This window comes from Chiloscyllium plagiosum, unplaced genomic scaffold, assembly GCF_037043375.1.
Source record: "Chiloscyllium plagiosum isolate Xiang-an unplaced genomic scaffold, Cpla_swu_hap1 HiC_scaffold_5, whole genome shotgun sequence".
NCBI classification, from domain to species: domain Eukaryota; kingdom Metazoa; phylum Chordata; class Chondrichthyes; order Orectolobiformes; family Hemiscylliidae; genus Chiloscyllium; species Chiloscyllium plagiosum.
Genome location: NW_028270143.1, coordinates 88,870,361 through 88,885,735, shown reverse-complemented (window position 1 = coordinate 88,885,735; position 15,375 = coordinate 88,870,361). Strand labels below are relative to the sequence as shown.

At 40.9% G+C, this 15,375-nt stretch overlaps 1 protein-coding gene across 1 annotated transcript in view; it reads right to left on the bottom strand.

Moving 5' to 3' along the window:
* The window catches only part of gpr158a (G protein-coupled receptor 158a), a 765,069-nt gene that overhangs the window by 185,969 nt on the left and 563,725 nt on the right, over window positions 1-15,375 (bottom strand). The gene's annotated exons all lie outside the window — the stretch shown is intronic.

Genomic DNA, 15,375 nt, shown 5'->3' with positions numbered 1-15,375 from the left:
GGGATGCTTTTGGAGTTCCAGGGTATAGATGCTATAGGGAGGATATAAGAGGGGCAAGAGAGGAGGGGGAGTGGCATTTTTGATAAGGGATACTATTACGGCTGTACTTAGGGAGGATATTCCTGTTAATACGTCCAGGGAAGTTATTTGGCTTGAGCTGAGAAATTAGAAAGAGATGATCACCTCACTGGGATTCTCCTGTAGACCCCACAATAGTCAGTGGGAAATTGACAAGCAAATTTGTAAGGAGATCTCAGTTATCTGTAAGAATAACAGGATGGTAATGGTAGGGGATTTTAACTTTCCAAACATAGACTGGGATTGCCATAGTATGAAGGGCATGAGTGAACAGGAAGTCGTTAAGTGTGTATGAGAAAAGTTTCTGATTCAGTATGTGGATATACCTACTGGAGAAGGTATAAAACTTGACCTACTCTTGGGAAATAAGGCAGGACAGGTGACTGAGGTGTCAGTGGGGGAGCAATTTGGGGCCAGCAATCATAATTCTATTAGTTTGAAAATAATGATGGAAAAGGATAGACTGGATCTAAAATTTAAAGTTCTAAAGTGGAGGAAGACCAATTTTGACGGTATGAAGCAAGACCTTTCAAAAGTTGATTGAGGATGGATATTCACAGGTAAAGGTACAGCTGGAAAATGGGAAGCCTCCAAAAATGAGATAACGAGAGTGCAGAGACAGTATGTTCCTTTTAGAGTGAAAGACAAGGCTAGTAGGAGTAGGGAATGCTGGGACTATAGAAATTGAGGTTTTGGTTATGAAGAAGAAAAAAACATATGTCAGGTACAGACAGCAGGGATTGAGTGAATCCATAGACAAGTATAAAGGCATTAGGTGTACACTTAGAACATAGAAAAATAGAACATAGAACAGTACAGCACAGTACAGGCCCTTCATCCCCCAGTGTTGTGCCAACCTTTTATCCTACTCTAAGATCAAACTAATCTACATACCCTACATTTTACTATTGTCCCTGCACCTATCCAAGAGTTGCTTAAATGTTCCTAATTTATCTGATTTGACTATCACTGCTGGCAGTGCATTCCACGCTCCCACCACTCTCTGTGTGAAGAACCGACCTCTGACATCTCCCCTAAACCTTCCTGTAATCACCTTAAACTTATGCCCCCTTGTGATAGCCATTTCCACTCTGGGAAAAAAGTCTCTGGCTATCCATTTTATCTATGCCCGTCATCACTTAAGAGGGAAATCAGGCGGCCAAAAAGAGGACATGGGATAGTTTTGGCAAATAGGATTAAGGAGAATCCAAGAGGATTCTGCAAATGCACTAATGACAAAAGAGTAACTAGGGAGAGAATTGGGCACTTTATAGATCAGTAAGGCTGCCTATGTATGGAACTGCAGGTGATGGGGGAGATACTAAGTGAATATTTTGCATCAGCGTTTACTGTGGAGAAGGATATGAAAGATAGAAAACATGGAGAAATAAATAGTGACATCTTGAAAATGCCATATTACAGAGGAGGGAGTACTGGACATCTTAAAATCCAAAAAGATGTATAAATTCCTGGAACTTGATCAGGTGTAACCTAGAACTCTGTGAGAAGCTAGGGCAGTGATTACTGAGCCTTTTGCTGACATATTTGTATAATCAATAACCACGAGTGATGTACTGGAAGAATGGAAGCTGGCTTATATGGTGCCACTACTTAAGAAAGGTTGTAAGGAAAAGCCAGGGAACTCTAGACCAGTCAGCCTGACATCAGTGGTGAGCAAGTTGCTGGATAGAATCCTGAGGAACAGGATTTACATGTATTTGGAAAGACAAGGACTGGATAGGAATAGTTAATATGGGTTTGTGCATGGGAAATTGTATCTCACTAAATTGATTGAGTTTTTTGAAGAAGCAAAGAAGCGGATTGACTAGGGTAGAGTGGTGGACGTGATCTACATGGACTCAGTGAGATGTTTGACAATGATCCTCATGGTAGATTATTTAGCAAGGTTAGATCATGACATATAGAGGGAGAACTAGCCATTTGGATACAGACCTAACTCAAAGGTAAAAGACCGAGGTTGGTAGTCAAGGTTGCTTTTCAGCCTGGAGGCCTGTGACCAGTGGTGCACCATAAGGATCAGTGCTGGGTCCACTGGTTTTCGTCATTTATAGAAATGGTTTGGATGTGAAGGTATGGTTAGTAAGTTTGCAAATGACATGAAAATTGCAGGTGTAGTGGACAGCGAAGAAGGTTACCTCAGAGTACTATGGAACCTTGACCAAATGGGCCAATGGGCCGAGGAGTGGCAGATGGAGTTTAATTTAGATAAATGTGAGATGCTGCATTTTAGAAAGGCAAATCAGTGCAGAAGTTATACACTTAATGGTAAGTCCTGGGGAGTATTGCTGAATAAAGAGACCTTGGAGTGTGTTCCTTGAAAGTGAGTCCCAGGTAGACAGGATAGTTACAAAGGTGTTTGGTATGCTTGGTATGTCTTTATTGGTCAGAGCTATGAATTAGGAGGTCATGTTGCTGCTGTACAGGACATTGGTTAGGTCATTTTTTGGAATACTCTGTGCATTTCCGGTTTCCCTGCGGTAGAAAGGATGTTGTGAAACTTGAAAGTGTTCCGAAAGGATTTACAAGGATGTTGCCAAGGTTCAAGGGCTTGTGGTACAGGGAGAGGCTGAATAGGCTGAAATATTTTCCCCGGAGGGTCAGAGGCTGAGGGATGACCTTATACAGGTTTATAAAATTATGAGGGGCATGTATATGGTGAATAATCAAGGCCTTTTCTCTGGGATGGGGCAGTCCAAACTGGGCATAGGTTTAAGGTAGATGTGGAAAGATTTAAAAGGGTGCTAAGGGGTAACCTTTTCATGCAGAGGATGGTACGTGATTGGAATAATCTGCCACAGGAGGTGGTGGAGACCGATAGAATTACAACATTTAAAAGGCACCTGGTTGGGTATATGAATAGGAAGGGTAGGGGAATATGGACTAAATACTGGCAAATGGGACTAGATTATTTCAGGATATCTGGTCAGCATGGATGAGTTGGAATGAAGAGTCTTTTTCCATGCTGTTCAGCTCTACGACTTAATGACTCTGCGCTTGTTGGATAGAGTTAAACTCCAATGTTAATTTGTTTTCTTGATATGCTACTGTACAGAGCTGAACTGTGATTGTAACCGTGTACATATAAAGATATCTTTTATGAATAAAGTATATTTTTGATGTAGAAAAAAAGGCTGGGCTATCAGATGGCTTTGGAATCAGTGTAGTCAGTCAGAATACTATCCCCAAGCAAGGAAGACTACCCACTACTTCCTGCATTGACTCAATGGGACAAATGGCCTCTTTCATTGCTATAATGACCCCATGCCTACATATTCCAGAGATTAACTTGATTCTATTTGAGATTGGAGATTTTAGATGCAAAATATTTTGACAAGGGTCACTGTAGCTGTTTCTCGAGATTGAATGGATGGACAAAGTTGTGGTCTGCAGTCGAAGTGGGCCTCACCCTCCATGCTTCCTTGTTTTCTGATTCACTGTGCACCAGCATGATCCCAGTGTTCTCACTGATATGCACCACAATGGTGCAATTTGATCTGATTCATGGAATATATTCTGCAAACATAAACTGACGTAGTTTGCCAATCAATTTTGTCATTGACACATCTTTAAAGACAATGACTGAAACCTTTGCAGAAGATTTATAGTGGCATCTTATAAGCAGAGCATAAACAAGTATTAACATGTTTGGAAGAAAAAAATTCTCTGCATGCATGGTCTACATCTACAATCTGAGGTTGTATAGAGAGAACAAATAGTTCACTAACAATTAATAGTAGGCCACATTCTAGTAAAAATAATGCTTGAGTAATATCAATGAATTGACTCTGGGATCAGACAATGATCATTAGAGGGGAATTAATAGATTCTGAAGTAGTTCAATTCATGACCTGCTGTCAAGCAGCGTCACACCAAGCAGGGAGGTCCCAGCTTCAAATCCTGGAGCATACTGAGTCAGCTGGTCTGTTAGCATTGGTCTCAGCAATTCTGGACCAGGAAGGGGAAAATTCGCAATTCCTGCTTACTGCCCAAGTGATTCCTGTTAAAAGAGCATGTTACATTAAGATAAAGATGGTTTTCATGGCACAATGCTAGTGTCCCTATCTCTCAGCCAGGAGGCTCAATTTCATGTCCTCCTGCTCCACAGATGTGTCATGCATCTCTGAACTGACTGATTTGAAAATAACTAGAAGAGGGTAGAAGCTAGCACCGCAAACTGTCTAATTCTTGGATAAAGGGTCTTGTACATTGGTAGTGTCCTTCGTCTAGGCCAGAAGGCCTATGTTCAAGTCTACTTGCTCCAGAGGTGTGTCATGACATCTCTGAACACATTGATTAGAAACAATTACAAAAGACATCCTCTTTGAAGGAGGCACCAACAATATATTGGATGAAGATAGAGTCATATTGACATTGGGCAAATAGTCTAAGTTCATGATGAATATTGTAGTGTTATTGGGCATGAAGCATGCGTCACTGTATCCCAAGCTGAGTCTTCTGAAGGCAGAAAAGAAAACAGCTGAACAGTAGGGCAATACTAACTGACACAGTATTGACAACTGTATTGATTACATGGCATTAAACTGAATCATTCAGATTCCAATTCCAATTAGTTCCTAACATTGCAATCAAATTGCTAATGATCATTTTGAAACTGCCATTCTCTGAAGAGGACTCTGTAGCAAACAAGGCTTATTATTTTAGATGTGCTTTTAAATATTGATCTGCAACATTCAGTCACAAGTGTATTAAAGAGTTCACTGTTAGAATATTTCAATGCTGTATACCAAATATGAAATGCAGTAGTTTCACAGCAGCAGTGCTGGATTCAATTATGCAACTTAAACTGACTTTCATAGCTCCCAGTACGAAAATTATCAGCTGAGGAATTCCTTTATAATTTAATGGTGAACACATAACACCACTTTTGTATTTTCTGTCTTTAAAATCAATAAGAAAAACGATCACAGGAATAATTTTCCCAACATTGCATTTCCAACAAAAGAAGAGAGCTTGTATTGGAAATTCAGCCCTGTAGGACCTCAACCTTTTGGCTGGAGCTCCATGTACATTATGTACCAGGATTTCTGCTATGACCTTTCCATGTGCAAAGTCAACTATTCAAAGATCAAAAATATCCTTTACATTGAGTTATGTTATAAAGAGTCATGGGACTTAAAACTACAACTCTGTTTCTCTTTTGACAGCTGCTGTCAGACTTGCCCACTCTCCTAGCTTATCCAATTCTCCTGCAGCCTCTCCACCTCCTTAACACTACTCACCACTCAACACTTATCTTTTTGTCATCTGCAAAATTAGCAACCATCCCCTCAGTTCCTTCATCCAGATCGTTAATGTATAACAGATGTGATCCCAAAATGAACCCATGACAGCCATCCTGATAAAAGAACCCTTCACCCCACCCTCTGCCTCTGTCAGTCAGCCAATTTCCCAGTACCTGAGTTTTTTTTAATCTCTAACTAAATTCTTTATCCATGCAACTACCTTGCCCCTAATAGGAGAAAGTGAGGACTGCAGATGCTGGAGATCAGAGTCCAGAGTGTGGTGCTGGAAAAGCGCAGCAGGTCAGGCAACATCCAAGGAGCAGGAGAATTGACATTTCGGGCATTCGTTCTTGATCAGGAATTTATCAAAGTCCTGATGAAGGGCTTATGCCCGAAACATAGATCCTCCTGCTCCTCGGATGCTGCCTGACCGGCTGTGCTTTTCCAGCAGCACACTCTTGACCCTTGCCCCAAATACCATGGGCTCTTGTTTAACAGCTTCTGTTGTGGCACATTATTAAAGAACTTTGGAAAATCCAAATAGATCACTTTTGCTGGCTCTCTTTTGTTGAACTTGCTCATTACTTTCTCAAAGAGATCTAGCAGATTTGTCAGGCATGACCTCCCTTTGACAAAGCTGTGCTGACTCAGTCAAAGTACTCCACGATCTCATCCTTAATAATGGACCCTAATGTTTTATCAGCACCCAAGGACAGACTAACTAGCCTGTAATTTCCTGTCTTCTGCCTCCCTTCCTTCCTAAACAGAGGTGTTATGTTAATCATTCTCCTGTCCTCTGGGACCCTTCCCTGACTCCAGTGATGCCTGAAGCATTACCGCCAATGCTTCTATAATTTCCTCAGCTATCTCCCTCAGAACTCTGGGGTATAGTCCATCTGGTGCAGGTGATTTATCCACCTTCAGACTTTTCAGCATCCCCAACACTTCTCCTTAGAGATGACCACTACAGTCGCCTCTGCCTCCTGACGCTCTTGAAGTTCTGGGCAGAAGTGAGTACTGCAGATGCTGGACATTAGAGTTAAGATTAGAGTGGTGCTGGAAAAGCACAGCAGGTCAGACAGCATCCGATGAGCAGGAAAATCCATGTTTCGGGCAAAAGCCCTTCATCAGGAATGAGATTCTCTTGAGGTTCTGGCATGCTACTAGTGTCTTCCACCGAAATGACATGTTCTGATGGGAAGAGCGTATCTTGTGGCGTCTGTTAGCCTTTTCAGGTAGTAACAGCCTTCTCAAACTGTCTGCACTGGGACACAGTATCATGGTCTCCGTCAGTGAGGCGCTGGAAAGCAGTCAAAGGATGGTCTCAGAATACCTGCTCCATATTTTATGAAATTGGATAGCTCTTTCAAAGAGCCAGCGTAGGCAGAATGATCTCCCTCTATGCTGTAAGATCTGCAAAAGAATTACAGCACTCCTTTTTGAGCACATCAACAGCAGCTTAATCAGCTGACTGATAGAATATGGTAAGGGTGTCCCCTGCTGCCACATTATGGCTTTACACAACTTAATACAATCACAAAGATCGTTACTTGAAGTTAAAAAGGGGATCTGTCTGAACTGCCGATTGATTTTCATATCGTGGGCTATGGCATTAACCTGGACTGAGGTCTTTGCAAAGAACGCACAGTCTCACTTGATCTTCTTACATGGCAACAAAATCCTCATAAATTTTAGGCATGGCATTTCTCCTTCATGTTTCAGAGTTATGGAAGATATATCTGCAAGCTAAAATGTGAATGCATTGTGGAAGTGAAATAGTTGCAGAAAGGAAGGCCTCCAGCCATGAGGGCCATGGCGGTTTCATGGTGGGTATCTATTTATCAGTTCCCCTCAGATAACAACCTAAGATATCCTCTTGGCACTGCAGAGTCTGTTAAGTGACACTGGATGCCCAGAACATCAAAGTGGCTTATATATTCTTGGCATTAATTTTTTTTATGAAGCTCTGAAACCTAGTCATATTTTCCACAAATCAACATTAAAACACAATTTATAAATTATAACAGTTAGTTGCTTGAAAAAGAAGATTAAGAAAAACACCAAACCGGGAGTCTCCTGCAGAGAAGAACATCATTGCAGATTTGATGAACTAAATGACCTCTGGCTGTGCTGTAATATTTTATGATTCTGTTTGTTCAGCTGCTTGTGTTTACCCACACTTGCTACTTGTAGGAGCAGGTATGCCCAGCTTAACATGCAGTAGTGAGACTTGTGTTGCTGCTTCTTAATGCTTTCTACTGCACTGACAGTCTGGGCGCCATACCTGAGTAAGGTTATAAAGCATTAGAGAGTTTGCAGGAAAGATTCCTAAGAAGTGTTCCAAGGATGAGAAGCTTCAGTCAGGTGGACAGACTGGAGAAGTTGGAACTGCCCTCCTTGAAGAAGAGAAGCTTGAGAGGGATTTTGATGGAGCTATTCAAAATCATCAGGTAACTGTGCAGGAAATTACAAAATCACAGAACAGAGATAAGCCATTTGGCCAACTGTCCTCGAACCAGGAAATAGGGAGAAACTATCCCCATTGGTGGAAGGATCAAGAATCAGAGCATTTTAAGGCATTTTGAAGAAATTATTTTTAATCATTCAAATTGATGATAGAATGTGATCACCACTAGCTAGGACAAGATTTACTGCATATCCCAATTGCTCTGAAGAAGATGGTGAGCCACCTTCTTGAACCTTTAAGGATGTATGCTGACTGGCAAAAGGAGAATGAGGAAAACAAAAATGTTCAAGCAGTGTGTGATTAGGATATAGAAAGCACTGCTTGAGAGTTTGGTAGAGGCAGATTCAATCAAATCATTTGGGAGGGAATTAGGTATTATCTGAAAAGGAAGAAATTGCAGAATTATTAGGAGAAGAATGGAGAGTGATATTAGATGTATTGTTTCTTCAGAGAGTCAGCACAGACACAGTAGGCTGAAGAGCTTCATTCTGTGCTGTAACCATTCTATAACTCTATGATTCACTTCATATTCTAATGAAAGGAATATGTTTGCCTTATATCCTCCCTGTATTCTAGCAAGTGCATCGAAATGAAACATCTGTACTTGTAAGTGGAAAACAGGTGCATGCAAGTGCACTGTACCGACATTATTGCAGCTCAGGGGACCTCTGTCCAAAACATACTGGCTTGTCAGCACCAACTTCTGCTGCATTAACAGATGGGTCTCTCCCTTAACACCACTGAATAAAGCTCAGGAGGTGTCAATTGTTGAGTTCCTACTAAGTGACTGTGGTAATTACTCAGGATGCTTGGTGAATAATGATGTTTAGTATCCTTCAGCAAGCTGCTAACTTTATTCCATGATAAATAATCAATGGTACATAGCCATTAGACAGTATCAAAGACCACTCACCAACTCACATGTTTCTTCTTCAGTAAATGGTTTCTAAGAGTTGAGAACAGTTTTCATCCATATATAGATGTAACTCTTATGTGAGTTTTGTGAGACTGTATTGTCAATGTTGTTTGATAGGAATGTAGACTGGAGCATCAGACAGATTAATGGTTGTGAAGTTATGAGTGCCATAATCAGAAATGATGACCTTCACATCTTGTCATCCAAATTGTGCTCCCGAGGAGGATATATTCAAAATATGTTTATGGTACTTCGGATAGAACCTATGATTTAGTGCAATGCATATTAAAGAATTGATACAGAAACTCCATTTCCTCGAGCCACACACCTCGAGACCAAAGAGCTGCACCATTCCTGCTCCACCACTCTTCCTTCTCATCTCTCTCGACTCATTCCAGATTTGCCCCAAGGCAGAAATGTAAAAGGAAAAAGCGCCAGGTTAATTGGACATACAGGAAGTAATATTTAAAGAAGCTGTTCCCTTAACAAAAGAGATCAGGAAATCACAGGTGCATTGCCAGCTACTTTTTAAAGTGTTGTGTCAGTAGGTGAAGTGCCCACTGCCCACACAAATCAAATTTCTTGTCACAGCATTTTAGTTTAACCCATATAGAGTTAGTTATTCATTTCTTCCAATTCAAGTTTAGAAAAGCAAGAATTATTTCAATTTTCATTATTTACAGTCTTCTATAAATTCCACTATTGTAACTGGGTTAAATCTGTTTTAAAATTGAAGCTGTTTTCAAATATACCAATAATCTAGAAATTCTTGTGAATTGGAAAGGACGGTTTAACAACAAAATGTTTTTGGAAGAAGAAGGAACAGTTAGTGTTGGGAGGGAGAGGTTAATGTTGGGAGGGATTCTGATCTGGTAGTGTTCTGTTCTTTTCTGAGGCTGTTGCAAATTGTTCTCCTTCCTGGAGTGGTTCAATAATATGGTCATCAGTTTAACAGGGACAGCACTGAAATCCTGGCATTCAGCATAAGATTGACGATGCAGAAGGGAGTGCTCTGGAATTCACAGGCTTCTTTTACACCTTAATTAATTATAATGCAAGGATTGTCAGAAGGAGCCTGGGCACATTTTGCAGAAACATCTTTTTTATCCAATTTTCCCAAGAACATAGCTCACGTTTGTCCAACAAAACGGTAGTGTGGCCGAGCGGTCTAAAGCACTGGATTTAAGCTCCAGTCTCTTCGGAGGGGTGGGTTTGAATCCCACCGCTGCCAGCCAGCATTTTCTTTTCTTTATGGGTCAGTATATTGAGTACAGGAGTTGGGAGGTCATGTTGCGGCTGTACAGGACATTGGTTAGGCCACTGTTGGAATATTGCATGCATCTCTGGGTCTCCCTCCTATCAGAAGGATGTTGTGAAACTTGAAAGGATTCAGAAAGATTTACAAGGATTTTGCCGGGGTTGGAGGATTTGAGCTATAGGGAGAGGCTGAATAAGCTAGGGCTGTTTTCCTGGAGCATCGGAGGCTGAGGGGGTGACCTTACAGAGGTTTATAAAATCATGAGGGGCATGGATAGGATAAACAGACAAAAGTCTTTTCCCTCAGGTGGGGGAATCCAGAACTAGAGGGCATAGGTTTAGGGTGAGAGGGGAAAGATATAAAAAAGACCTAAGGGGCAACTTTTTCACGCAGAGGGTGGTATGTGTATGGAATGAGCTGCCAGAGGAAGTGGTGGAGGCTGGTACAATTGCAACATTTAAAGGTTACCTGAATGGGTATATGAATAGGAAGGATTTGGATAGATATGGCTTGCAAGTGGGACTAGATTGGGTTGGAATATCTGGTCAGTATGGACAAAATGGACGGAAGGGTCTGCTTCCGTGCTGTACATCTCTATGATTCTAATGTGATGCACTAAGCAGCTTCTTCACACTTCAAGCAAGGCTCCATGTTATGCCAGCAATTGTATCAGTATTGACTTGATGAGAAATTTGTTTAGCTCAATTGGCTGGATCGTTGGTTTACAGAGCAGTGTGACGCCAATGGCATGGGTTCAATTCCTACCACTGGTTTGAGGTTGTCATGAAGGACTCTTCTTACCAGACAGAATATAGCTAAGGTTACGACTGAAGTGAGGGAAGAGATTGCTGCACCTTTGGCGAGGATCTTTGTGTCCTCACTGTCCACTGGAGTAGTACAAGATGATTGGAGGGTGGCAAATGTTATTCCCTTATTCAAGAAAGGGAACAGGGATAACCCTGAAAATTACAGACCAGTCAGTCTTATGTCGGGCAAATTATTGGAGAGGATTCTGAGAGACAGGTTTAATGATTATTTGAAAATGTATAGCTAGATTTAGAGATAGTCAGCATGGGTTTGAGAGCCTTATTGAATTATTTGAGGATGTGACAAAACTCATTGAAGGTAGACCAGTGGATGTGGTGTATGTGGATTTCAGTAAGACATTTGATAAGGTTCCCCATGGTAGGCTCATTCAGAAAGTATGGAGGCATAGGATACAGGGAAATCTGGCTGTCTGGATACAGAATTTGCTGACCAAAGAAGACAGAGGGTGGTGGTTAATGGAAAGTAATCAACCTGGAACTCAATAACTAGTGGTGTTCCACAGGGATCTGTTCTTTGATCTCTGCTCTGTGATTTTTATAAATGTCTTGGATGAGGAAATGAATGGATGAGTTACTAAGTTTGCCGATGACATGAAGGTTGATGGAGTTGTGCTTAGTGTGGGGGACTGTTGTAGGTTGCAACAGGACATTGACAGGATGCAGAACTGCTGAGAAGTGGCAGATGGACTTCAACCTGGAAAAGTGTGAAGTGATTCATTTGCAAGGTCGAATTTGAATGCAGAATACAGGGTTAAAGGCAGGATTCTTGGCAGTGTGAAAGTAAAGAGGGATCTGGGGTTCACATCCATAGATCCTTCAAAGTTGCCACCTAAAGTTGATAGAGTTGTTAACAAGGTGTATGGTGTGTTGACTCTCATTAGCAGAGGGAGGGAGTTTAAAAGCCATGAGGTTATACTGTAGTTCTATAAGCCTTTGGTAGAGCACACTTGGAATATTGCATTCAGTTCTGGTTGCCTCATTATAGGAAAGATGTGGAAGCTTTAGACAGGGTGTGGAGGAGATTTACCAGGATGCTGCCTGCATTGGAGGGCATGTCTTATGAAGAAAGGTTGAGGGATTTAGGGCTTTTCTTATTGGAGCAAAGAAGGATGAGAGGTGATTTGATAGAGGTGCACAAGATGATGAGAGGCATAGATAGCGTGGATAGCCAGAGACTTTTTCCTGGGACAGAGATGGCTATTGTGAGGGGACATAATTTTAAGGTGATTGATGGAACCTTTAGAGGAGATGTCAGAGGTAGGTTCTTTACACAGGGAGTGGTTGGAGCATAAAATGCACTACCAGCAGTGGTAGTAAAGTCAGATACATTAGGGACATTTAAGCAACTCTTGGGTAGGTACATTGATGCCAGTGAAATGAAGGGTATGTAGGTTAGTTTGATCTTAGAGTAGGATAAAAGGTTGGCACAACATCAAGGACTGTTCTATGTTCTATCATCTCAACCTCTTCCATCACCTGAGGTCTGGTGGCCCTCAGGTTAAATCACCACCAGTCGCTTCTCTCTAATGAGAGAGCAGCCCCTATGGTCTGGTAAGACTATGGCGACATATCATCAAAAATTGACTTGATACATTGAATAGCCTGAATTCAGGATTTCCAATGGGAACAAATTCATCCATAAGACTAAAGGAAAAGTAGAAATTTTGCTTTTCCCTCTATCCACCACATCAAAGCAGTTCATGGGTTTTCAGGTCCTATACTAAACAAAAAAAAACAAAGGAATTGCAGATGCTGGAAGTCAGAAACAAAAACAAAAACAGAAATTGCTATAAAACAGGTCAGGTCAGGTCAGAAGGACAGTTCTGAAGAAGGGTCACTGGACCCAAATCTTTAACTTGGTTTTCTGTCCATAGATGCATGAGTTTTTCCAGCAATTTCTGCTTTTGGTTTCAGAGCCTATGTTGCATTTGATAAAATAAATCATTTGAAACTGTAAACTCTACAGCCAAGAAATTATTTTAAAACAGTGAGAATTTCCTCCCATACTTGAGCTCATCAGAACAGTTTCTGGCCTACCTCCCAGGACTGCACATGATGGAACCAGTGTCCACTCTCCTGGTGCACACTTTCCCAGCTCTCTGAGCTGTTGTGTAATTTAGTGGATGACAGTCTGGCACTCCAACAGACTTCCTATCAGAAAATTAAAGTTCTGGTCACTGGCGTGCATGCTGTTCTTTTAGTTTGCCTCACAAGTACATATGAACATGTAAATTAGGAGCAGGAGTAGGTCATTTGACACCTCGAGCCTGCACCTCCATTTAATAGGATCACAGTTGATCCTATTGTAACTTTGACACTGTCTTCCTATCTATCCCTCCTAATCTTGCATCTTTTTGCTACCCAAGAATCTATCCACTTCTCCCTTGAAAATATTCAAAGTTTCTGCTTCCAGTGCAGTTGGAAAAGTTCCAAAGACTCATGACCCCTTGAGGAAAATAAAAATTGTTGTCATCTCCATTTTAAGTGGATGACTCCTTATTATTTATGTGATCACTAATTCTAGGTTCTTTCACAAGAGAAAACTTTGTCTCCTTACTTGCCCTGTCAAAGCCCTTTAAAATTTTATATGTTTCAACTAAGTCATCTCTTACTCTTCGGAACTTGAATGGATACTAGTCCAACCTTTCCAGATAACACATGTGTATTTCAGGTATTCATCCAATAACCATTCTTGAATTATTTCCAATGCATTTACATCCTTCCTTAAATATGGAACCAGTAGTGTACAAAGCACTCTTCAAAGATTTCTCCCAGCACAGGTGAATGTAGAAAGATCCCTCTTATAACACATTTCTGTTACCATGCAACAATGATGGAGGAAGTGAATGTTTGTGGATGTGGTGCAAATCAAGCTTTTGATGATTATAAACATCCTGAGGGTGATTGGAGCTGCACCCATCCAGGCACATTCCCGAATCAGACTAACAGCATTTAAAGATACAATTTCACTGGATCAGATGAGCAACACATTTACAGTTGAATATGTCATGATTTGTTCGGTTACTTCAACAACTAGAAATGAACATAAGAAATGAAACAAAAGCTGGAAAGACAAGCAGCAAAAAGAGATTTTTTTTTAGACCAAATCTCCAAAAGTGCTTTTCTAACTTGTGAAATGAGGAGAAAGCACCTGCTTGTGAATGAATCAACCCAATGAGAAGACACTGACAAACTGACATAAGAATTTTAAGGAATAGGACAGACAAAGTTGAAAATACCAAGGAACAAAACAAAGGAGTATTTTAAATAGTTGCACAGAAATTTGTTTGTGTTGCCATGGAGTCCCCTCGCCTATGAAATGTTGTTGTACAAGTGACTAATCGATAGCACAGAAATATTCTGATATATCCTCTCAGCTCCAGAACATCTCTGCATGAGTTTTTCAGTGTAGAGTCCTTGGCAAAACCCTCTGCATCAATGACCTTCCCTTCATCCTAAGGTCAAAAATGGCAATATTCAGTGGTGATTGTACAAATGTTCAGTACCATTTGGAACTTTTCAGATACTGAAGCAATCAGTGTCTAAATGGAGCAAGACTGAACATTCCAGATTGGCTTATAAGTGATGAGTAAGATTTGAACGATACAAGTGCCAGGCAATAACCATCTCCAGCAAGACAGAATCTAATCATTACCCCTTGACAATGAATGTCATTGCTGAATCCTCCATTATCATGGGGCTTACCATTGAACAGGAACTGAACCCCAGAGATGAGAGACTTATCTTATGAAAAGCAATTGAGCTTTTTAGGCCCAATTCATTGGAACTTAGAAGAATGAGAGGAGATCTAATTGAGGTTCATTAGATGCTAAAGCGAATTGACAAAATATTTGGTCTTGTGGGAAAATCTAGAATGAGAAGTCATAGTTTGCAGATCAGAGGTAGTAGATTTAAAACAAAGATAAGGAGAACTAACTTCTCTGAAAGGGTCCTGCATTTGTTGAATTCACTACCACAGAGTGCAATCAATGCTGGGACATTGAGTAAATTTAAAGATGAGATAGATTTTTAATCACTAATGGGTTGAAGGGTTATGGAATGCAGGCAGGAGAGTGGAGTAGAGGCTGAGCTGAGATCATTCATGATCATATCAAATGGTGGAGCAGACTGTAGGGGCTGAATCGCCTACTCCTGCTCCTAGTTCTTCTGTTCTTAAGTTCTTATGACTGAACTAGTCATATACATACTGTGGCAAAAGGAGCAAATCATAGCCTGGGAATTCTACAGCAAGTAACTCACTGTCTTACTCCCCAAATCCTATTCACCATCTATATGGCACAAGGCAGGAGTGTGATGGAGTAACCTCCATTTGCCTGGACGAGTGCAGCTCCAATCACCCTCAAGATATTTAACACCATCAAAAGCTTGAATTGCACCACATCCACAACATTCACTTCCTCCTACACTGATGCATGGTAACAACATCTACAATGTTCACTTACAAAAATTCACCCAATCCTCTTTCGACAGCACATCCCAAATTTATAAACATACCATCTGGAAGGGCAAAGGCAAGGAAATACCACCACCTGCAAGCTCCACAC